The 24340-nt window shown below is 33.8% G+C and overlaps 1 pseudogene; it reads right to left on the bottom strand.

The window, feature by feature from the left end:
• Positions 1 to 7665: 7665 nt before the first annotated feature.
• On the bottom strand, positions 7666 to 23560 carry LOC112638399 (annotated as a pseudogene).
• Between the last annotated feature and the right edge of the window lie 780 nt (positions 23561 to 24340).

Here is a 24340-nt window from a genome sequence, read left to right on the forward strand (position 1 = left end):
GTAAATTAATTCTATTCCCACTCTACTGGATAGAGTTAAGTCTCGAGCCAAAGGATTCAATTAATTAAAAATCTTAAGAAACCCTTTTCCTTCCAAAAATCAACCTCCTTTTTTCTAAAAAGAGAATAATTGAAATTATTTCATTCGTTCAAAAAGGTCCCTATCCAATAAGAAGGAAGAGCAATGATTTTAAAATACGTGAGCACAAGTTGCAATAAATAAGCATTCATTCATTCATTCATTCATTCATTAACACTCTTTTTTTAATCACAGTCGAGATTCAGTTACAGTTAAATATAGAATTTTGAGAATTCAATCTTAATATGATTCAAATTATATAGCTTCGAGGATACTTTCTTGTGTCACACAATTGAATTATTAATTCGCTTCATGTCTTAGCAAAAATGTCTTATTTAATTGTGCATTGTGTGTAAGTGGATATTTATTACAAATGTTCTGGTGGACAACTCCATTAGCTCTTCATGCTATAATGATGAAGATCAGACCTTAGCCATTGCAATTTTATCAACGCACTCATTCTTATGATGCCAATGAGTAGTGAGTAAAATTGAGTAATTTTTATATTTCCTCTCTTTCACATATCTTGTTATCTCACCATTTAAATTGAAACATTTCATCGTTTTATTTATTAACTCCTTGCTTTTTTCTCTGAAAGACGGTTATCGATTAATTCCTTGATTCTTTATTTCCCTTTAATTGTTCTTTCTGATTTATTCAGCGTGAATTTGTATATTGTAGTTTTCCAACTTTATATCTCGTTTCAGCCTATCCTTATATACAGGGTGTCCTTGAGCTCACGCACTTGTGAAGAGGTAGAGCGCAGTAAATTAAATAAAGAAATCCTATTTCATATAACAATTTTTGCAATAATAATCGAAATATTAATTATTGAAATTGAACGAATGAAAGAAGCGCTCGACTGCTCGAACTATAGCACGGTCTACCGTATCAGACATTGCTTACCGGCGCACGATGAAGGAAGGGACAGTGCGCCATTACCCGCCATCGCCATCTTCACGTTTCGCCGCGCGCCGGCAGGCAATGTTTGACATGGTGGGCCGCGCTATAACGCGAGCGGTCGAGCGCTTCTCTCATTCGTCCGATTTCAATAATTAATATTTTGATTATTATTACAAACATCGTTACAATGGAATAGAATTTCTTTATTTAATTTATTGCGCTTTATCTCCTCACAAGTGCGTGAGCTCATGCTTAAAGACATCCTGTATATTTAACTCTCCATTTCTATTTTTCCCTTTCAATTTCCTTTAAGGGGGGAACCTCATGTAAAATGAAATTTTTTAGCCATTTTATTTTTTTGCTTAAATTGATAGGAAATTTCCTCAAAAATACGAGAAAAAAAGTTAGAAAGTGATCCGAGAGCTCCTTGTACTTTATTTTCAAAAGAAAGTAAACAGTCGAATTGGGCGGAGCACTCAAATAGTCGAGCGCTCGTCGGACAATCGGCCTATCGATTCCTTTGTGGATATTTCTGTGGATATTCTGTGTGCGAAACATGTAGTTCGAAGTCAGTCTGAAGAAGAGGAAGGTCTACTCTATGGCCCTGGAATCGCAGATTAGCAAAAAACTGCGGTAAGTTAGAACGAATTACGAATTTTTTCACGATTTTTCTATTACTCAAACTTTAAACGCGTTTTTCTCGAAACGCAAAATTTCGCACGCCGTGCAACGTAGCTCAAAAACTAATCATTCGATCTTTATGAAATTTGGTATAGAAATTCTATAGATATTTGGCCTCAGCATGACGAGCTCCGATTTTTAATTTTTTTATTTAAGACATTGTTATTAACAATTGTTTATAAAAGAAAATCCTTTTTTTTTTTCAAAACTTCGCCATTTTTGCAAATTTGCAAATTTTAATAAAAGGGGACCGTCATGCTGAGCGTTTTTGCATAAACTAAAGAACCCATTTTGTATTTTTTGTTTCAGATCATTTTTGTAACCTGCATGCTGCACGGCGCATTTTCAAGACGCTGTTTTCAAGCCGCCATTGCACCGTTTTATTGTTAACGATTAGTCTTAAAAAAATATTTTCTTTAAATATTATAACGTAAATAAATTGTGCCTTAAATTGCAAATTAATCTACGCATTACATTTTTCAAAAAAAATTCCTGAAAAACAGGCTATTTACATGAGGTTCCCCCCTTAATTTCTCATATCCTTTATATTATTATTATTATTATTATTGCTATTATTATTATTATTATTATTATTATTATTATTATTTTTATTATTATTATTATTTTCTTTATATTATCACTATTTTTTGGAGAAACCGTTAAAGTAGATGAATGCTTTTCGAGCTCAGAATTGGCAAATCATTTATCCTAATTTTATCACTGTATTTTAACTTGTTAGACCTTTGTTCAGCGATTTTAGAAAATTTTTAATTTTAATTATAATTAATAAGCACAATCAACGAATTTTTTATTCTTCTTTTAGTGAGTAAGCTCATTGCCTCTCCCCTTCCAATCAAGAGAGCTTGAAAAATATGACTAAAAATAATAACTATCACACATATAGTAGGTCAAAAAATCAAATGCCATTAACAGCATTGAGCATTAATAATAACACAATAATCATTTTGTTTTCTCTCTCGTTGGTAAAGACAACTTTTATAGTTCTGCTTCTTTCTTAATTTTCCATAGTTTTCTTGATTCTCCGAAGAACATGTGCAAAAACGAGAAGGAACTGAGCCAAATTTTACTCATTTACGTTTAGTAACGAATTCAATTTCTGATGGCAAAAAATGTATCTAAAGAGAGAAAATCACATAAATGTACTTTGACCTCCAACAATAAAATATATTGTTACATCTATTTATTCTTTCAAATTCCAAAATCAGAGCACATTGCTACTAACCTCGCAAAGTTTTTGAGAATTACTAGGTAATCAATTCTTGCCTCTTTCAACTGCAGCAATCCATTTTTGCTTTAATATTTTATCCTGCGGATATCTAAATAAAGAATATCATTGATCACTATTATTAAAACATTTGTATGCAACTCGACGGCATAGTAAATAACGTTTTCTGTAATAAAACAATAAATTAGTTGATAACAAATTTTGTGTCTTCAAATTAACAGATATTCCAACATTTATTACAAAAATAATCCTGCTAACAATAAATATATACTTTCGACACGTCTAAACGTACCTTTGTTAAAATCAAAGTTTATTTATAATTTTTATTAATAAACACTTACCTCCTATTTTATTAAAACTTTTGTAACGGCATAGCCGTTACGGAACAAGACCGCGCTGCGCCATTTTGGCGCCAGCGCCGCCGATTGAGCACCGCGACCCGCGGATCCGCAGATTGAGTACCGCGGTCTACACCACCACTACGCGCATGACCGCGTGGGGGTATCGAGTGGGGGTAGCCAGCCGGGTATATAAGGCGGCCGCTCCGGCAGACCGGTACCTATTCCTGTCCCGACTCTCGGGACGCTAGAAGCCACAGGGCGCACCCTGGGCAATCGAAGCCTACCGAGCTCCTCTTCCATCCTTGCTTCTGGTCCAGAGCACGGCCTCAGCCGTGCCCGGTCGGCTGCTTCCGACGTCCAGAAGCCTTCCTTCAAGCCACGGACGATCCAGTCCAGGGTACGGGGCTCCCGTATTCGGTCGGTCGCAACCGACGTCTGGAATTGTCCGGCTTACTTCCAAATCACTCTCCGTCGAGCCACGGACGACTCGGTCCAGGGTACGGGGCTCCCGTACTCGGTCGGTCGCAACCGACGTCCGGACTGTCCGGCTCGCATCCTGGCATCCAGATAGCCGTTTTCACGGCTCCTCGAACAACTAGCCGTTCTTACGGCTCTTGGTACTCACAGCCGTTTTCACGGCTCCGGCAACGACAGCCGTTCTCACGGTTCCTAGCTCGTGAACGAGCACCAGATCTGGGGACAGCCGTATCCACGGCTCCTGGAGAACAGCCGTATCCACGGCTCCTGGAGGACAGCCGTATCCACGGCCCCGGGAGGACAGCCGTATCCACGGCTCCTGGAGGACAGCCGGACCCCCGACTCCTGGAGGACAGCCGTATCCACGGCTCCTGGAGGACATCGACCGCCCACCCGACCTGCGTTGGAGTCGTTCCCACGACTCTCCGAAATAAGTCGACTCTCATAAATAAAGTGGTTTTTTTTTTACTCGCTCTCCTCCTCCTCGATCCTCAACCGACTCTGTCACTACGGCTGCCCGACAAATCGTTCGTCCGCCGTCCGCGCGTTTACTCTGGGGGGGGGTCCTGTTTAATTTCCCTGGTCTAGAGCCCGGTTGCTACCGGGCCCGGTCGGGTGCTACCGATGTCCAGTATCCCGGCGTACCACGGGGCACCCATGTACGCCACCCAGAGGACGGGTTCTCCCGTCCTCAGCCGACTTCGGTTGGCAGACCCTGCTACGCCCGTGTCCATGCCACGCTGCACGCGACCACCCCTGGTTTCTCCGCGGTCCGCGCTCGAAACATTCGTCCGCGCGTTTGTAGAATAAACAGTGTGTACATAGTTTGAGTAGCATTAAGCCATATCCGTAGTTATTAGTCTTTTTTTAGGATAATTAAGGCCGCGCCTGATTTGCCGTCGCGACTCCGTGTAAATATAGGCATACTTGTACGGGCCTGCCGCCCGAAACTCTTCTGTTTGTTCTTTTGCGTTAAAATAAATTTATTTTAAATCCAACCTGAACTGTGTGGTGATTTGCGAGCCTGAGCTTCCCCTTCTCCCGAACCTTGACACCGACAAGCTGATCCGAGGCGTCGGGAAAGGTGCACCGTTATAATAAGCAAAAAATTCTACTTAAAAATGATTATTATTAATTAATCAGTCGACTTTGACATCTTCTATGCTCGAGATATAACCTATTTGTGTGTCACCATATTTTGCATTGGCGTCGCAATAGCTAAATTGATACATTTTCTGCCAGCCAATCATGAAAAGGCTTGATCACATGATCAGTTGTCCATTCTCTCTCCTAGAGATTCTTTACTATTATAATCTACTCATACACAGAGAGAGTAAGGCCCGATCTACAATAGATGGAGTAAGGAGTAAGAGTAGAAGTAAGAGTTTTGGCGTGAAGATGCTTACGCTGGTCCCGTGTACAATACGATGGAGTAGAGAGAAAGAACTCATGCATAAGTTATTCCCCAAAAAATGCAGAATTAATTATAAAAGTTTTGGTCTGTCTACACAATTTTATGATGACCTGTGGACGTGCTCAATATTGCTCTCAAGGACTTATAGATATTGAACATAATAATGGCGAAATGAAAGAGGAATATGGAGAGCAGAAATCAATGAAACATTTTTTCATTGTTTAGGCAGGACTGGAGCAAATAGAAGTGCGCGCATTGCACACGGCATGAGAAATTACCTAATGCAATATTTTATGTCCAAAAATTGGTCAAGAACAGGCACCATGGCAATTTGAAAGGGCACTTCATCTATCAGAATAAATTAAGTATTGCGTAGAGTATGTAAATATTTACATTGTATATAATGCAATATTTTATGTCCAAAATTGGTCAAGAACAGGCACCATGGCAATTTGAAAGGGCACTTCATCTATCAGAATAAATTAAGTATTGCGTAGAGTATGTAAATATTTACATTGCATATAATTAATTTTTTAATTTGGAAAAATAAAATTTAATAGTGATATAAATAAGAAAAGAAAAAATAATTTGTTTATTATAATTTATTTAGATTGACATATAACTCTTAATATTTCTAATATATACAGGGTGTCCGTCAATTTTCGACCTTAATGAAATAAATAAGTAGATTGGCTCGAATTAAGAAGGAATGACCTGTATTATTTTGGGATTGTCGCAATAATTAACGAAATATTAAATAAAAAAGATCGGCCAATCTGCATGAGTAAAAGCGCGCGGCGACGAGAGTCGTCCCACCGTAATCCGATACTACGAGCGCGGCGAAGCGGTGGGCGGGTCGCTCTCCGAGACATGATGGTGGTTTGCGATATATCGCAATACCGCGCCGAAAAATGACCCGTCCCCCCTTTTCGTGGCGAGAAAATGATGCGCTATCATTTCCACACCACCTAGCGGTAGATAGCATGGTGCGCTTTTTTTATAGTGGTTTCCCCCATAGGCCTATTCCACTCTCAATTTAAAAATTATTCAAAATGCCATTTACTATACGCTGAATATATCGTAAATGTAAAAAATTAATGGACAGTACCTTTACAAAAATTGATTCGTGATTGAAACCCCTCGATAAAATGTATTGCACACGTTGATAATGTGATACGATGATAAAATTCTTCAAGAATCCTTTCTTCATCTCATACACGAAGACGCACTGCTGGACCGGTTATCCCGATATTATGCACGACACTCAGTTTCACATAATTATTGCACAACACGTAAAATTGTACGGCCACTTGGTTTTCGTACACGCCCGAGAAATGATTCCATGTAAATTGCGGCCGCACGATAAGTATTTTCTCCCGCTAGTCCGTATGCCACAATCATGTCTGTATATTCCTGCGGAGTATACTTCATTTTCACTGGTAATTAACTGCGCGAACATAAGATTTTTACTAAGCGTTTTAACTCTCGCACGTTGTTGCCAGACTGCGTACGCCAGCAGCACGCAACTACAGCTGACAGCTGAGCAAAAAATATGTAATTGTTAATTGCAAATTACATATTTTTTCTTAAAAATAACTATATGTTTTCTTTACACCAATTGATTCCTCTCATTATTTTGTACATAAAAGTATTAAAGCAAGATAATCGAAAAATGAATATTTTACTAGATATTTTACGGTTTATACAAAATTAAGAAATGATTTCAAGCCTCATAACTCGAAAAGTACTCAATGAAGAAATACTTTATTATAGTGTTTTGGAAAGCTCTCGAGATAAGCTACACGAATATGTAATAAAAAAGGAGTTCCATTTAAAATAGGAAGTTCCATTTAAGAAATTGAAGGTTACCTTTACGTCATCTCCAAATGACTCTCCAAGGTTAAATCATTGCCACTATCTGATGGCCTCCTTCAAGCCATACAACTTTTGTCTGAAACATTTTTTTGATTTTTCATTATTTTCCGAAATATTTGGCTGGGGAAATTAAAATGGGCCACCCTGTATATAAACCCTGTATATAAAAAATGGGCCACCCTGTATATGAAAAAAAATAAACTTTTTATTATTTTTATAAAAAATGTCCTAAGATTAAAATAAAAACATTTCATAAAGTTTAAAAAATAAATTTAAAAATAGACATATTTTTTTTATAAATCTATGAGAAGAATAACAAAGAAAATCGAACCAAATGAAAAAAAAATCGAGAAATCTTATGCATATTAATAAATGTATAAAAAATTTATTTTTTTTATAAATTCATTAATGCAAGCAACGATTAATATAAAACAATCCATTTGATGTTCTTCACAAACTTTGTTCAATCCTAAGGCTATGCCATTCATGTTTTCAACTGCATGAGGTAATTCTGGTTTTGTTGGTTTTGGTTTTGTTGGTTGTAACACTGCTGACGTTAGATTTTGTTTTAATGCCATCTCCAATGTGTTGGCTAATGAAGAGATGTTTTTGGATGATTCTAGCATTACTGTATCTACTTCATCATTTGTCTATCGCTTTCTCTTTTTAGTATCTGCTGGTGGTGTCAGTTTTTGAGGCGTGATAGTAAAGACTATGGCTTTTGCCACGCTTGTGGATGCATTGCTTTGTGAAGTTAACGAGTTGGACGTTGAAGAAAACGATTCAATGGAATCCGCTATACAAGTTGCTTTGTCATTTTCAACATAAATAAAATCTGAATCTGCAACAAATAGAATCATTAGTATAATGATTGATATTCTTTGATATCGAAATGTCTAAGTTTCAACAGTCTAAGTTTCAACAGTCAACATAAGTAATTAAAAAAAAATTAATAATTTGCAATATGTTTGACAGCTTTTCACATACGTGTATTTGTAATTTGTTATAATTTAATAGCACCATATGTATTTTTGCATAATATTAAAGTATTGTTAAATTCATGAATAATGTTCTATTTTAAAATAAATTCCTTAGATATTGATATAAAAATCAAAAGTTATTGCAAATAATCGAACTTATTGCAAATTATTAACTTTTTTTTATTTGACCTTTTTACTTTTTTTTATTTGACTTTTTTACTTATGTTGACCGTATGATAAAGAATTCATTATCTAGTCTATTATATATATATATATATATATATATATATATATATATACAGGGTGTCAATTAAGTCCCGGGACGGCTGAATATTTTCTCATGTAAGGTATTTTTGAAAAAGGTCAAGGTCATTTCTGAAGTAATTTTCAACGAGGAATTCAACGGTGACCTTCAATTTGACCTTGAGCTTGACCTTCAAGGTTATTTGAAGGTCAAAGTGTTTTTTTTAAATAGGAACCCCTATTTTTGATTGTATATTCTTATAGCTGACCTCGAGAGCTTTCCAAAACACTATAATAAAATATTTTTCCCTCAAGCATTTATCGAGTTATGATGCTTCAAATCATTTCTTAATTTTACATAAACCGTAAAATATCTTGTAAAATATTCACTTTTCGATTATTTTACCTTAATACTTTTATGTACAAAATAATGAGAGGAATCAATTGGCTTAAAGAAAACATATAGTTGTTTTTAAGAAAAAATATGGAATTGTTAATTGCAAATTACATATTTTTTCTTAAAAACAACTATATGTTTTCTTTACGCCAATTGATTCCTCTCATTATTTTGTACATAAAAGTATTAAGGTAAAATAATCGAAAAGTGAATATTTTACAAGATATTTTACGGTTTATGTAAAATTAAGAAATGATTTGAAGCATCATAACTCGATAAATGCTTGAGGGAAAAAAATTTTATTATAGTGTTTTGGAAAGCTCTCGAGGTCAGCTATAAGAATATACAATCAAAAATAGGGGTTCCTATTTAAAAAAAACACTTTGACCTTCAAATAACCTTGAAGGTCAAGCTCAAGGTCAAATTGAAGGTCACCGTTGAATTCCTCGTTGAAAATTACTTCAGAAATGACCTTGACCTTTTTCAAAAATACCTTACATGAGAAAATATTCAGCCGTCCCGGGACTTAATTGACACCCTGTATATATATATATACAGGGTCTACCAAAAGTGTGGAAACCCCTAAATATCTCGGAAAATATACGTTTTACAGAAAAGTGTTTCCAACAAAAGTTGTAGGGTTTAAGAAGATCTATATACTGATTCTATCAGTTTGACCTTGGATGGCGTCGTCAAGGTCAGGTCAAGGTCACATTGACTTTTTTAAATGACACCCCCTACATTTGATTGCATATTCTTATAGCTTAATTCAAGAGCTTTCCAAAACACTATAATAATGTTCATTTTTATTAAGTACTTTGCGAGTTATGAGGGTTGAATGATAGAGTAGCGCCGGTATTAACATTATCCAAGGTGTACTACATGGAGGTTACTCGCTCGGATTTGCATCTGTTGTGTGTGTGATCCAGCTAACTAAGGCAAGATCGATTCCTCAACATATCCTCATATTTCGCTGAAGTCAAATTGCCAAAAAATTGCTCCATAAAACGTGTATGAAACGTCTCGTTAGTTCCTTCATTTACCGCTATGTGACGCACTACATGCAGTCTAACTCGCATTTAAAATTCAACTAAGAATGTATAAAGCTATCAAAGAACGAGCACCTTCTAACTTCAGCTTTGAGCAAGCAGAAATTAATTGTTATCGTCCAAATACAACGTACGATTAATTAAAATTAAACGTTTTAAAAATGGCTGGCGACTTGTCGGAACGTGAAAGAATCACTATCCTCATGATGCGTGGATGGGGTGATAACGAAAGATCGTTCTCTGATGTCGTTCGATTATTTAATGACACGTATCCGAACCGTCGAATTAATAAGTCCACTGTGTTAAAAACAATAGAACGTTTTAGACAAACTGGTAGCGTAAGAAATCGCTCTAAGTCAGGAAGACCATTGTCTGCAACCAACGAAGAAAAACAACTTGATGTTCTGCAGACATTTATTGAAGATCCCAATTCTAGTGTTCAGAGAGTCGCTCAAACTCACGATATTGCTCCCATGTCGGTTTGGAGAATTTTAAAGAAGAACAAGTTCCATCCATATAAATTGCAATACGTTCAAGAATTGCAAAACGGAGATGAGGAGCGTCGTATACATTTCTGTGAAAGAATGATGGCACTAATAGATGTCCGGCCCATCTTCCCTTATCAAATTGTTTTCACAGACGAGGTAACTTTTACCTTAACGGGAGAAGTTAATAATCAAAATTTTCGTTTCTGGTCAGATGAGAATCCGAATTGGGTGCGGGAAACTCACACACAACATCCACAAAAAATAAATGTATGGTGCGGAATAATAGATGGCTATTTAATAGGGCCGTTTTTTTTTGAAGAATATTTGAACGCTCAAAGGTATGAGAGATTACTTGTTGATCAAATAATTCCAGCCATACAGAATACTTTTCCAAATAATTTCCAAGAAATATGGTTTCAGCATGATGGAGCTCCTGCTCATTTTGGTGCAGGACCACGTCGTATTTTAAATGAGACTTTTCCGCTACGGTGGATAGGAAGAAGGAACGGAAATGAGGGAGGAGAGGATTGGCCACCTCGGTCACCAGATCTAACTCCTCTTGATTATTATCTATGAGGATATCTGAAGAGTAAGGTTTACAGAACAAAACCTAAAACCATTCACGAATTGATACAGCGAATAAGGGATGAAATGGCTTTGATACCTTTTGAAACGAATCGTAAAGTCATTTCTACATTCTACCAAAGATTAGCATATTGTCAGGAAGTAAATGGCAGCCACTTTCAGCATTTACTTTAACACATTGAAACACATTTGCAATCGTTTGGTGCAACCTAACCTGATCTCTGTATACACGCACCGCACGCACGCACACGCACACATTTCGAACAATTATTATGATAAATGAGCATCCACAAATTTATTTACTGTTTACTATGTCGATTGCTTTCCAGGTCTTTAAATGCTCGATTGTAATTTGGTTGGGTCTTTGCTTTTGCTGACTGGATCCACGACCGATCTTGCCTTAGTTAGCTGGATCACACACACAACAGATGCAAATCCGAGCGAGTAACCTCCATGTAGTACACCTTGGATAATGTTAATACCGGCGCTACTCTATCATTCAACCCTCATAACTCGCAAAGTACTTAATAAAAATGAACATTATTATAGTGTTTTGGAAAGCTCTTGAATTAAGCTATAAGAATATGCAATCAAATGTAGGGGGTGTCATTTAAAAAAGTCAATGTGACCTTGACCTGACCTTGACGACGCCATCCAAGGTCAAACTGATAGAATCAGTATATAGATCTTCCTAAACCCTACAACTTTTGTTGGAAACACTTTTCTGTAAAACGTATATTTTCCGAGATATTTAGGGGTTTCCACACTTTTGGTAGACCCTGTATATATAAGATAATTCTTTTATGAAATTATGATTACAGGTAAATCAAAGCTACCTAAAGTTTCACAATCAATACTCCATATTTTATCTGTACTCTTTTCAGAAGTTAATGGCGGTGTATATGTGCATGGATATATTGCAGATGTTGATGTGGCAGGTTGTGAGTTGGTAAGCTGCGAGCTAGTAAGCTGTGAGCTGATAAACTGAGACATTTGCGAAGCCATATCTTTCTTGCGCTTAAGAATAGATGGCTGAAAATTTGATGTTGTCCTACACAAATATAATTCATATAACTTAAAGATAAAACTTATACGTAATATATATCTTTTAATTATTATAAAGCAAATACAAGAATGCAAAGATAAATATAAAAATGATTCAGTACTGTCTAGGTTGAATATGATCAGCCAGAAACATTAGGTCATTATATAAGACCCAATTAGACATGTACGGCACATGATTTGCACCTGCCCCAGATCTTGGTTGCGACTGTACGACTTTCTGTTTTTCCAAATTTTTGTCTTAAACGATAAAATGTTTTTTCTGCATCGGGTCCTGTAAATACAAGTACATTGTACTTAAAAAAGAAATTTCTTAGTCAAAGCAGTCTAACCTTACTTTTTTATCGTTCACTTATCAGTCATTGATGGTGTCAAGGATGCGCCAATATTGTTTTATAACTGAATCTTTTTATTCTTATCAATGTACCCTTTATGTTTCTTTTGATACAGGATCAAATTTGGTTGCACTAAGTTAATCAATGTCCTCCAAATGAGAATTTCATCTTCTGATGTATTTTCATAACTGTTATCGTCAAAAGCACTATCCTATATTCGGAATTCATCATTAAATTAATTCTTTATTTATCAGTATTAATAATTTGTTTTAGTGTAACCTATATTTACAACGGAACGGATTCACTCCCGCAACTTCGAATCTCACAACTCTTTCTCCTGTGCCCTGATTGGCTCGACGTAAGAAAAACAGGAGTAGGAGTAAGACGAAATGGAAATAATTTATTTCGCTTACTCCCTTACTCCAACTCCTTATGCCGCTTTTAATCCTTAATCCAATGCTTACTCCATGTATTGTAGACGGGCCAACTTCTTATTGTAGAGCGGGCCTGCAAGAAAAAAATGACACGCGACTCACAGACTCACACAATCAAGGACCGCTTATATCATGCATCCATGTGCGCGCAACCAAGTGTCGCTCGACCAAATGCACACAACGCCTGACATAAACGGTTCATGTGATTGTTTTTGCATTACTTCCCCAACGATGATTACACATAAGTTCATAAACTTTGTGTTTTTTCCGCTATTTCTTCGAGCTTTTGCGGATCCCCTGTGAGGAAATCGCGGACCCCAGGTTAAGAACTGCTGCTATAGTATATATATCAAATAATACATAATATATTTAGTTATAATACCAAAATAACCAACAAATAACTAACAAAAAAGTCAGTTACAATTGATTAAACAATAATCTTCAATAAAACAGTGATTTTAAATAAGTTAAATTAAAGATAATCTAATAAACTATTTACCAATTATTAAATCGGCTACTTTTAGTTTATTAAATGTTTTCTTTGCCCGCCTTCTTAACCAGCCGTAAGTAGCTGCAAGATCATTTGTTATTAGCAATTATAAAGCTCTTTGTGTAAAATTATATATGAAATTTCCACCAATCTTTGAAAATTCATTCATCTGCAAAATTCAAAATAAGAATAATATATTAATTAAAACTTTTAATTAATAATATTGTAATATAATGTAAAAAAAATGTAGGATGTATTTGAAAATAATAGATATTATAAAAAATTACCGCAACGTTAAAATTTTTTTCTAATTTTAGATATTCCTCAACACGAAATCTTCTTCAGTTCGTGCAGGAAAATTAAATATTTGCAAAAATGAGATTTCTTCTTGTACTTGATTCACATTATTATTTGCAACGAGATTATTAATAGAGGTAGTTAATTCCTGGAGTGTATCTGTGTATTGCCACATATTTGCTTTTAGTAGAGTTTGTTGACGAATAATCTCTTTGAAATATTTGTCTAGAAAAATGGAATTTATTAATAAATTATTTAACATATGCGCGCGCGTAGTACGTAAATTCGATAATAAGTGTTCGAAACTCATAATTGTTATTTCGACCACAAATTCGCGTAACTAAAATCCGCATCTTTTGATTTAACAAATTCGAAGTTTCAAAATCAACGGGCGTCAAGAAACTTCTCGAAACATCTATTTTCTACAAAAACTCAATCGGTCGATTTATCTCCTATTTTTTCAACGACCAAGAAACGCTTATCATGCTCGCTGACAATAACATTGTCAACCGTTGACAAAGTCTAAACAACATACGGGCATGCGCGCCCATATGTCACGATCAGCTGATCACCAATCAGCTGATCAAAAAAGATTCTGCGCATGGCAAATGTAAAAATTTCAACTCATGACCTCATCGGCGGCCAATAATGTGCGGCGCCCTGAGGTCACCGCTAAAATATGAAAATTATTGGCCCACGTCGTAACGGGCCCAAAATTCTGCCTGCTATATAACGAGCACCGCACGTGGGCACCGCCAAGTCTCGCACTTTTTCGCTGCTCGCAGTAGTCTCGTAAAACCGCTTTAAAACCGCTTTGTCTAACCGCTCTTAAACGACCGCTTTCTCACTCGGACTCTCGTAATCTCGGCTTCGGAATTATTTCTATACCTGAAATAATTGTACTTATTCTTATTTGTGTAACACTTTAATTTTCTGTGTGGTGTCAAAATAAAAACTCAAAAAAATCACAAAAAAATTACGTGTCGTGTTAAGTCTTTTAGCATTAAATAATCCGTTTGTGGTCGTCCGTTTGCTGCATTCTTTAAACTCTGCGCTGTCGCAGTGATCCGCGCTCACTCGCGAACAATAAGTTTAATAAAAAATATATATAAACTGTAGATTAAATATACAGGCGGGTGTCACTTAATTCGCGCCCACTATTTATATAGTAATATTCCTCATGGAAAACTTTGTCAAAAAGTTCTGGACCTTTTTTTCTATAAAACAATAAAGGAATAATTATTGAGTAAAGTATAATTAAATAGCGCCGAGCTTTAACCTGGCGTGTATTAGTGAGCCGCGCGCCTAGTAATGTGTGCTCGCGCACACTATTAGACCCGCGGTTCATTGACGCGCGTCAAGCTAAAGCTCGGCGCTGTTTGGCTATATTTTACTCAATAATTATTCCTTTATTATATGTTATAGAAAAAAATAGTTCAGAACTTTTTGACAAGGTTTTCCATGAGTAATATCACTGTGTAAATAGTGGGTACAAATTAAGTGACATCCTCTATACATACTACAATTGTATTGTAAATGTAGTGGACAACATTTGCATTCATTCATAAATGGCCGGTCATTACTATTCAAATCTTCATTATTATCAAAATCTACATTATAATTTTACATTTTAGACACAGTTAATTATTATGAAACTATATTATAAAAAATAATTTAAAAACCATTTGATTTTGAAGTGCCCTTTCTAAATTTCTTAGTATTTGATAATGTGTTAATATTATTAGTAGCTTCATCGTTGCTCTTTTTTTCGGCTTGGTTTTTATAAAAGTATTGTCTTCTGAAGAAAAAAACAATTGAGGATCAAACTGTAAATGTAAATTTTTGAATTCATAAATTAATTGCTACTGTTTTATTTTATTTATAAAATTTTTATAAAATTTCTTTAATGTATCAGATAGATAAATGTATATAAACCGTTTGTTGCTTTCATATGTGAAGAAGTCGGTAATTTAGTGGCGAATTGGTTGTCATTGTTATTATCGTCTGACGACGATAAATTACTCTCCTCAAATGAGGAGCCATACGCTTTTATCGTGATTTTCCTTTTAGACATGGCTGATCTACCGCTGACATCAAAATTTATATCAGAAGAATATTCTGCTTTATGACATTTCTCTTTTGCTATAATTGTCTATAACAAAATAATAAGTGACATATAACGTAACAAGGTACAATAAATATTTTTTTTATTAAAACATAATAAATAGTATATATTTACCGAAAGTTTCATGTCTTAGAATCTGAACGGGATATGAGGGCCAACAAGTATTTGATTCTTCGTGATTTCTAATTGCTGCAGTTATTTTATTTTTCAAATGGAAGCGATGGGCAATAACACCTATTAATTAACCAACTAGATGGAACCGCTTCCACGGTATCTTCGTCCGTGAAAATGACGATTGTCCACGTTTTTGCCATATTCTATACATTTTCAACAATTTGTACATAACTGGATGCATTCAGAAGTACAACCTTGAAGTGAGTGGTCATGCTTCTGGATGCATCAAATAATTTCAGATCACAATAATTCCAAATATTATAAATGTAGAATCATACCATCAATAAAATTTACTTCACAAAAGAATAATTAATATATTTTTATTATTTTATATTTATAATTTAATATTAACATTTTTATTAATAATTTGTTAATTTTAATTATAAACTAAATCGAAAGGAATTAGGCTCGTTATATATTAAATAACATGATAAGAAAACTAGCGTCTACGAGCCACAGCGGATGGTAAATGCCTGAAAAATTCTTTTTAATTGTACGCGAAATTTTAAACGAAAAACACGGCATATGCATATATTTTACTTGGTGCATTTAACCAAGATATAGATTCTCATTTTTGAGAAATTCTATAAAACCCTCTTTACCCCCCTGAAGAGACGTAGACGAGAAAAATATCGGGGCGAAGTCGCTGAATCGGGAATCGAACCCGAGTCTTTCGCTTGCCGGGCGACTGCTCTTACCACTGAGCTATTCAGCCCCACACCGATACTAACCTCGTCCATTTGTTTATAACTATGGAAAATGAAACGCGATCATTTCAGCTAGCGCGTGAATTAAACTAAATCGAAAGGAATTAGGCTCGTTATATATTAAATAACATGATAAGAAAACTAGCGTCTACGAGCGGATGATAAATGCCTGAAAAATTTATAGAATTTCTCAAAAATGAGAATCTATATCTTGGTTAAATGCACCAAGTAAAATATATGCATATGCCGTGTTTTTCGTTTAAAATTTCGCGTACAATTAAAAAGAATTTTTCAGGCATTTACCATCCGCTGTGGCTCGTAGACGTTAGTTTTCTTATCATGTTATTTAATATATAACGAGCCTAATTCCTTTCGATTTAATTTAATTCACGCGCTAGCTGAAATGATCGCGTTTCATTTTCCATAGTTATAAACAAATGGACGAGGTTAGTATCGGTGTGGGGTTGAATAGCTCAGTGGTAAGAGCAGTCGCCCGGCAAGCGAAAGACTCGGGTTCGATTCCCGATTCAGCGACTTCGCCCCGATATTTTTCTCGTCTACGTCTCTTCAGGGGGGTAAAGAGGGTTTTATAGAATTTCTCAAAAATGAGAATCTATATCTTGGTTAAGTGCACCAAGTAAAATATATGCATATGCCGTGTTTTTCGTTTAAAATTTCGCGTACAATTAAAAAGAATTTTTCAGGCATTTACCATCCGTTGTGGCTCGTAGACGCTAGTTTTCTTATCATGTTATTTAATTATAAAATATTATAAATAGAATTGACATTACTTAAATATAACACAAAATTCAATCGACATTACTTAAATAATATTAAATTAAAATTTTTTAATATGTAAAAATAAAATCATAATCCGATCATAGAGAGTGAAGTAAAGGAAAAACAACAAATCTTTAAATTGTAATCTTTATCTTTAAATTGTAATCTGACACATTTATGCAATATTTCATTAATATTTCACCTTTGGAGATTGTTACTAATATTTTCCACTAAATGTATACCTAAATCAGAAGATTTACATGATTCATTATAAAAATCTGTTATTAATTTATATTTATTTCCTATTATTACTGCATTTTCACTGTCTATACTAGCAATATTTTTAATTAAAATGATGTGACCATTATTTAACCTACAACAATTATCTGGTTCTTTTATTTTCAAAGTAAAATTAGGAAACACTATTTTTTCCCACTGACTTCTATATAAATTTCGATCTAAAGGGCCGTTATTATGTTTATTTAATAATTCGAGTTCGATGTTCAATTTATTTTCTTTGTTTAATTCCGCGAAATTTTCTTCATGTATACGATTTATTATTTGTTGTTGGTTTATCTTTTTTACGAATATATCCTTTTATTTTTTGCATATGATTTTTGAAGGGGTAAGTACTGTAATTAAGGCACTGTAATTAGGGCACTATGAAAGATCAAATTTTTTTACATCATCATATACATGTAACAAATTATGTATATTAATTGTACAATTGTCTTTACCATACAAAATGATAAAAGATTTTACAAAATAATTAAAAAGGAAATTAGCAATTAATCTAAATGTTTAATATGAGGAGATAAAATAATTACAGCAACATTCAAACACATAAAATTGACATAATTGTCATGACTGAGAACAGATTTTAAAACAACAGACCCTTTGTATAGTAAAAATTGCCTGAATTCTGTTATCTTCCACCTTCTACTTTCTTGTAACGATCTCGGTTTACGATTGAATTCTAATGGAATATTTTTAATTTGATTTATTAATAAATCAGAAATTTGTGAAATTTGTGTATGAGAAAATTTTGTTGGTGGTTTATCGAAACACCACAAATGTACTAAAATTTTTGTAACGCCCAGATCAATTAAATGCATTGGCTCTACAGGAATATCACTAATCATATTTAAATCTTTAATTAATTCAAGATCTGCAATTTTTGAATTTACATGATGTTCTTCTTAAATTTTTGATCTAAATTCAAAATCGGTTCTATCACGAAATTTTCTTAAACTCGAAAAACAAACTCTACCATTAATATAATCCCCCTCAATATGACATTTTGTTGACGAATAATAACCAGTATGACCTTGAATAAATTTAATAAACGCCTTAGCAGGCGTATCACATATAAAACCTTTAATTTTAAAGTGATAGTTAGATTCATTTATTGTTACACCATGCGTTGATAAATCGATACCTTCATTGATAAAATCTTTTAGAAATACATTTGTATCATTTGGTTTTGTTTCTCCGTGATATATGCCTACAATATCTACTTTACAACGATTTTCAACTAAACTGCATAATATTGCCCACAAATGTTGATTTGAACTTTTAAAAAGAAGTAAGTCATCAATATTTATATAAACTTCTACTTGTTGTAAATTTTTTAAAGTTATAAATAAAAAGTTATAAATTAAAAAAGTTTCTAAACGCTATTATTTAAACCGAAATGAAAATAACGTCCTGGTTCAACAATTTTTAAAGCTTTTTTTCTGGAGGAGATTTCATTAATACGCGAGCATCCGAAAGCAAATCATTATGTTTTGACTTTAAAATACCTAATAATTCATTCAGAGTAATATGAGTAATTTTATTTTTCAGAGCCCAAGTAGCTAATTAAGATGCTAACGAAGATTCATTAGCTGTATTATTAACATTTTTATAATTACTAATTAATTTATCGTTATTCAAAGTATTTTCATTATTCGAATCATTGTTGTTATCAAATTCATCATTATCTGAGTCAAAATTTTCTATATCATCTATATTGTTATCTATATTACCTATATTGTTATCTATATTATTATCTATGTTATCAATCTTGAAATCATTATCCAATTCAATGTGACCATCAATGCATGGTGTTGTAATAAATTCTTTATTAATATCATTATTTTTATTTAAATAGTAAGCAAAATCATCAGATTTAATTAAATGTATTGAAATATCTGTACAGGCTTTTGCGCGTCTGTAATATTTAGTAGAAATTTTAGGCATACTTATTTTTTATTTTCTGTATAACAATCTCTAGTGCAGTCTCCCAAGAGAAGCCTTGGCGCACAATACAATTGGATACGTTGCAATTGCGCACCGTGCTATTAGACACATAAGATTGCGCACCGTACAATTGGACACAGTTCTTTTGCGCAGTTTTTTTGCCCACAGTTCATTTGCCCACAATTATTTTGCCCACATTACTTTTGCGCACATTACTTTTGCCCACAGTTTTATAAACCCATGTGGAATCCCAGTTTGCATTGCAAAGTACGCGCACAGACTGCACCTTTCCATCCATGAACGTCCATAAGACATGTGTCCATAAGACTGTGCTATTTGGATATATATCCATGAGCTTCGCGCCTCGCCATTAGGCTGAGTCCCATAGCACGGAAATCCTCAGCGGAACGGAACAAGCGGAACTAGCGCGATCAATCACAACCATTCCGCTTTCTTTTCTACGTTTTTTCTACGCTCTGTTTTTCTTATGTCCCATGAAGCGGAATACGCGGAAGCGGAACGCATTTTAATATAAAATTAGACTTTATATTATTTACAATATTTATAATAATTGGAATAGTCTTGTAATACATATACAATAATATATATAATAAACTAGTGAACAATAGAATTTGTTTTTGTAATATAAATTTTTGACGTAAATGTAAATCTATTTCACGATTGGCTGAAATTTGATTTTTCGCTACCGCGTTTACCGCTTAATGCGACATAAGGAGAAATGTATCAGCGGAATGATAAACACGTACAATAATAAAAAACATAACTTTGTGTATCTTTTGTATTGTCGAAAAAAATCGAAAAGAAAAAAGTAAAATCTGTAATTATGGAAGCACAGGACATTCTACATGGCATTTGTCGATTGTAGATCTTATTTCGAAATAGATCTTATTCTGCAATTCAAAAACAAATCATTCGGAAACGAATGTTTAAATTATATTTATTATATATAATAATTAAAAAATAGAGAGAGAAAGAGAAATAAACGTCGATATTGGGTACGACCAATTTTATCAGAAGAAAGAAGATTAATGCAGGGAGCAAGCGACAATCTAGTTCGTGAAATGGAAGTAATTGATAAAGAAAAATATTTAATTATTTTCGGATGCCATTAGAAACATTTGAAAAATTGCTAAGTATTATTGAACTCTATATTACAAAAGAAACTGTTATCCGCACACCAATACTTGCGCGCACTCATTTGCAAGTGACTTTGTGATATTTAGCTTCTGGGGATAGCAAGATCTCAATATCATTTGCTTTTCGTATTGCGCATAATACTGTTTCCAAAATTGTCTCCGAAACTTGCGACGTTATTTGGAATTCTCTTAAAGACGAAGTATTTCTACAACCGAGTACAGTTAACTGGCAAAACATCGCAGAAAACTTTGAAAATATTTGTCAGTTCAACAACTGTATTGGGGCTCTTGATGGAAAACATATTGTTATACAGGTGAAAACTATTTTATTTTAGTATATTTAATGTGTAAATTGCACTAATTTTTTCATTATAATGTATATTTGTATTCTGCAGGCACCCCACCAAATAGTGGTTCTACATATTATAATTATAAAGGACAACACAGCCTCGTTCCTCTTGGAATAAGCGATGCTCACAACTATTTTACTGTTGTGGATATTGATAGCGCAGGAAGACAATGTGATAGTACAATTTTTCAAAATAGTGAGTTGGGTAAGCGATTCTACGATGAATCGCTTCAATTACCTTTGGCAAAATATGTTATGAATAGTAACATAGAATTGCCATATGTCGCAGATGAAGCATTACCGTTAACTACATTTATGATGAGGTCATATCCACGAAATAATCTTGATACAAGAAAAAAAGTGTTCAATTATAGATTAAGCCGCGCTAGACGATCGATAGAATGTATATTTGGAATACTCGCTGCACGATGGAGGATATACGGAAAACCAATATTTGCTTCTATATGTACAGCTCGAAAAATTATTCAGGCAACAACTGCTGTGCATAACTTTATAATATCTACTGAAAGGGATTTAGATGTACCACAACTACAGTATTCGAATTTTACTGCGCAAGACCGTGCAATAGTATCTAAAGGTTTGAGAAATCTACGAAGAAATTGCTCCTCAAATCCTACTGCAGCTAAAAAAATTAGAGAAGATTTTGCAAACTTTTTCAATGGAATTGGCGCGTTGTCATAGCAATGGGATAAGGTACTTAATAATGATTTATAAATGTAGTAATTAATGTAAGAAAAATATGTGATCAAAACATTTGCAAATATATTTTATAAAATGAAATCTGTTAGTCTTATGTCATTGCACATTATAACATAAATTGACTAGGTTCGGCACAAACGTAAAATAAAATCAAAGTAACTGTTAATTGCAGTAATATTATATATAATAAAATTTAAGTATAAAATAAAATCAAAGTAACTCTTAATCAAAGTAAACTATAAGTATAATACAATTTTAGTAACCAAAAATAAACAAAACACTTATTTTATTAATTATTATGTACAGCATCGCTCTTCAGCTGCCATAAGTTCGCGTAACCATTGAATTTCTGATAGAGTTCTTTCTCGATATGGTAAATGACGAAGATCTTCACCTAATCTAAGCAACATTCCATCGATTGCATCAGGTTGTTTTATTGGCTGATGTAAAGCTTCTAATAAACTTTCTTCTACATCGTTCTGTTCAATCGTATTTAGATGCTCTATAAAAAAATCAGTTATAAAACTTCTGAAAAATAAATATTAAGCAGATAAAATATATTGTAAATTACTTCGTTTCTTTGATGCTCTTGTTGAATTGGCTTTTGATGCAACCGTATTTGAAGAAAGTGGTGAGGATGTTGGTTCATTATGATTAAGCATTTTTGGCGATGTTAATTAGTGTGACATTTCGAATGAATTCTCGTCTAAACAGATGCTGTCAAATTGAGAATTGGAGTCTAACGTACCAGGTAATGATGTTGATTCAAATGGCAGAGAACTAATAGTACTATAAAATAACATGCATTATGTATATTTTTAACATACGTACATCGAAATAGCTATATTATTTATTATTGGCTGCTTTTGCAACAGAATCAAAATAATCCTGCGCTATAATTGATTAAATCTGAAATTACATAAAAATTTATTTAATAAAATTTCAGATTTCATCAATTACAGCACAGGATCATTTCAATCTAGAACGTTTTGATTCTGTCGTGAAAGCAGCCATTATATGCATTATTATATGTCAAGTGTTACTTACGTTTCTGTGGTTAATATTGCTTCTAAACACTGTATCCTTTCAAAGAAGCGAAAGGAAGTTTTTCTCAACTTTTTTGCAGTGGCTGTATCCACTTGGAACATATGATTTTATCTTTTTTCTTGCCTTTATATAAGCATCTCGTAGGTCCTTTCATCGAGTCTTTGCTCATTTAACAGTAGCATTACCTTTGATTGTAAAGATATATTATTGTATTACTATTACAAACTATTTATCACATTTGTTCCTGTTTATATGAATTTATATATACATAAAATAAGATATGTAAAATATTATATTAACTCACCTCCTCCCATCCTATTTGAGATCTCCAACCAAAGTGCATCTTTTTTCAAATTTGTCCGATCTTGTAATGGTATTTTGTAGTTCCAAAGAGCAGATCTTTCAAATACTAGCTCAGTAGGAAGTTCATCAGTACCTTCATCAGACTTTGTTTCAATGTTATTTTCTATAGGGATTATGGCTACATCCGCTGATGTAGTTGTATTTGTTTCTGTTGAATTTTCATTGTAACCATATCGTGGAACTGCAACATAAAAGATTTTTTTAATTATAAATATAATAAATTATAATTATAGTTAAAAAATAAATCACGTACTTATTTTTGTTACATGGTTTTCATCAATATGTAACAAGTGGCTCTCTTCTCTATAATTTTCAAAACATTTGTGCTCTTTAATATAGGCACAGGACCCAACATTTATAATCGAGCCGCAATAGCCGGCTTTTATTTTCTATAACATATTTACATACATTCTAGGTTAATGTTTTTATTAATATCTATTATCAGAGAGATTTCTCTCTGCTATTATAATTATCGAATTATTAACATTTTATTTTATTACTTACTATGGATTTTCTATTCATAATTATAATAACTAAAATTATGAATACTGTAATAAAATGCAGGAAAGCCAATATTTAGGTTATCCGTAAATATTCCGCAAATTTACAGCGGTAACATTATAGCGGAATGTCTGTGAATGGTCGCGCTGATTCCGCCCGTTCCGTTTCGCTGAGGATTTCCGCGCTATGGGACGTCGGAAACAGCCTTAAGCAGCGGAAACGAGAGCGCCTAACCTGAGAGTGGAATTCATCTAAGGCAGTATAAAACCGCGGCACAGACCCTGCAAGTCACGACTTATCGATCAAAGAAGTCATTAGCTCGAAAACTATTACAACCACATTTCTTCTATCTTTTGCGAAGAGCCTCAGAACTCCAAAAATTAACCACAGATGATTAATTTTTTTTATGGGAAATTCCGTCATATATGAATAATAGAACATTGTATATCCATACAAAAATAAATATCAATACATAATAATAAATGTTTAATTAATAATAAATAAATCTATATAAATATCCACTGAATGTTGTACGGATATTTACAAGACATTAGTTTACACATATTCTGTAGATGTTTATGAAACTTCGAATTGTGGATATTTGAATAGCTATAACATCTCTAATAACTTATATATTCTCATATATTTGTGGATATCCTTAATGTCCATGAAGAATGTCTAGTAGATATCTAATACTAATACTTATTTTCTGTATGGGAAATTTATTATAGGTGATGCACATGACCGACAATATGTCGATGATCTTTGAAACAATGGATTTAATACATGCATCGCCCGCTA

This window comes from Camponotus floridanus, unplaced genomic scaffold (assembly GCF_003227725.1).
Source record: "Camponotus floridanus strain SB8 unplaced genomic scaffold, Cflo_v7.5 scaffold101, whole genome shotgun sequence".
In the NCBI taxonomy this organism is placed as follows: Eukaryota; Metazoa; Arthropoda; class Insecta; order Hymenoptera; family Formicidae; genus Camponotus; species Camponotus floridanus.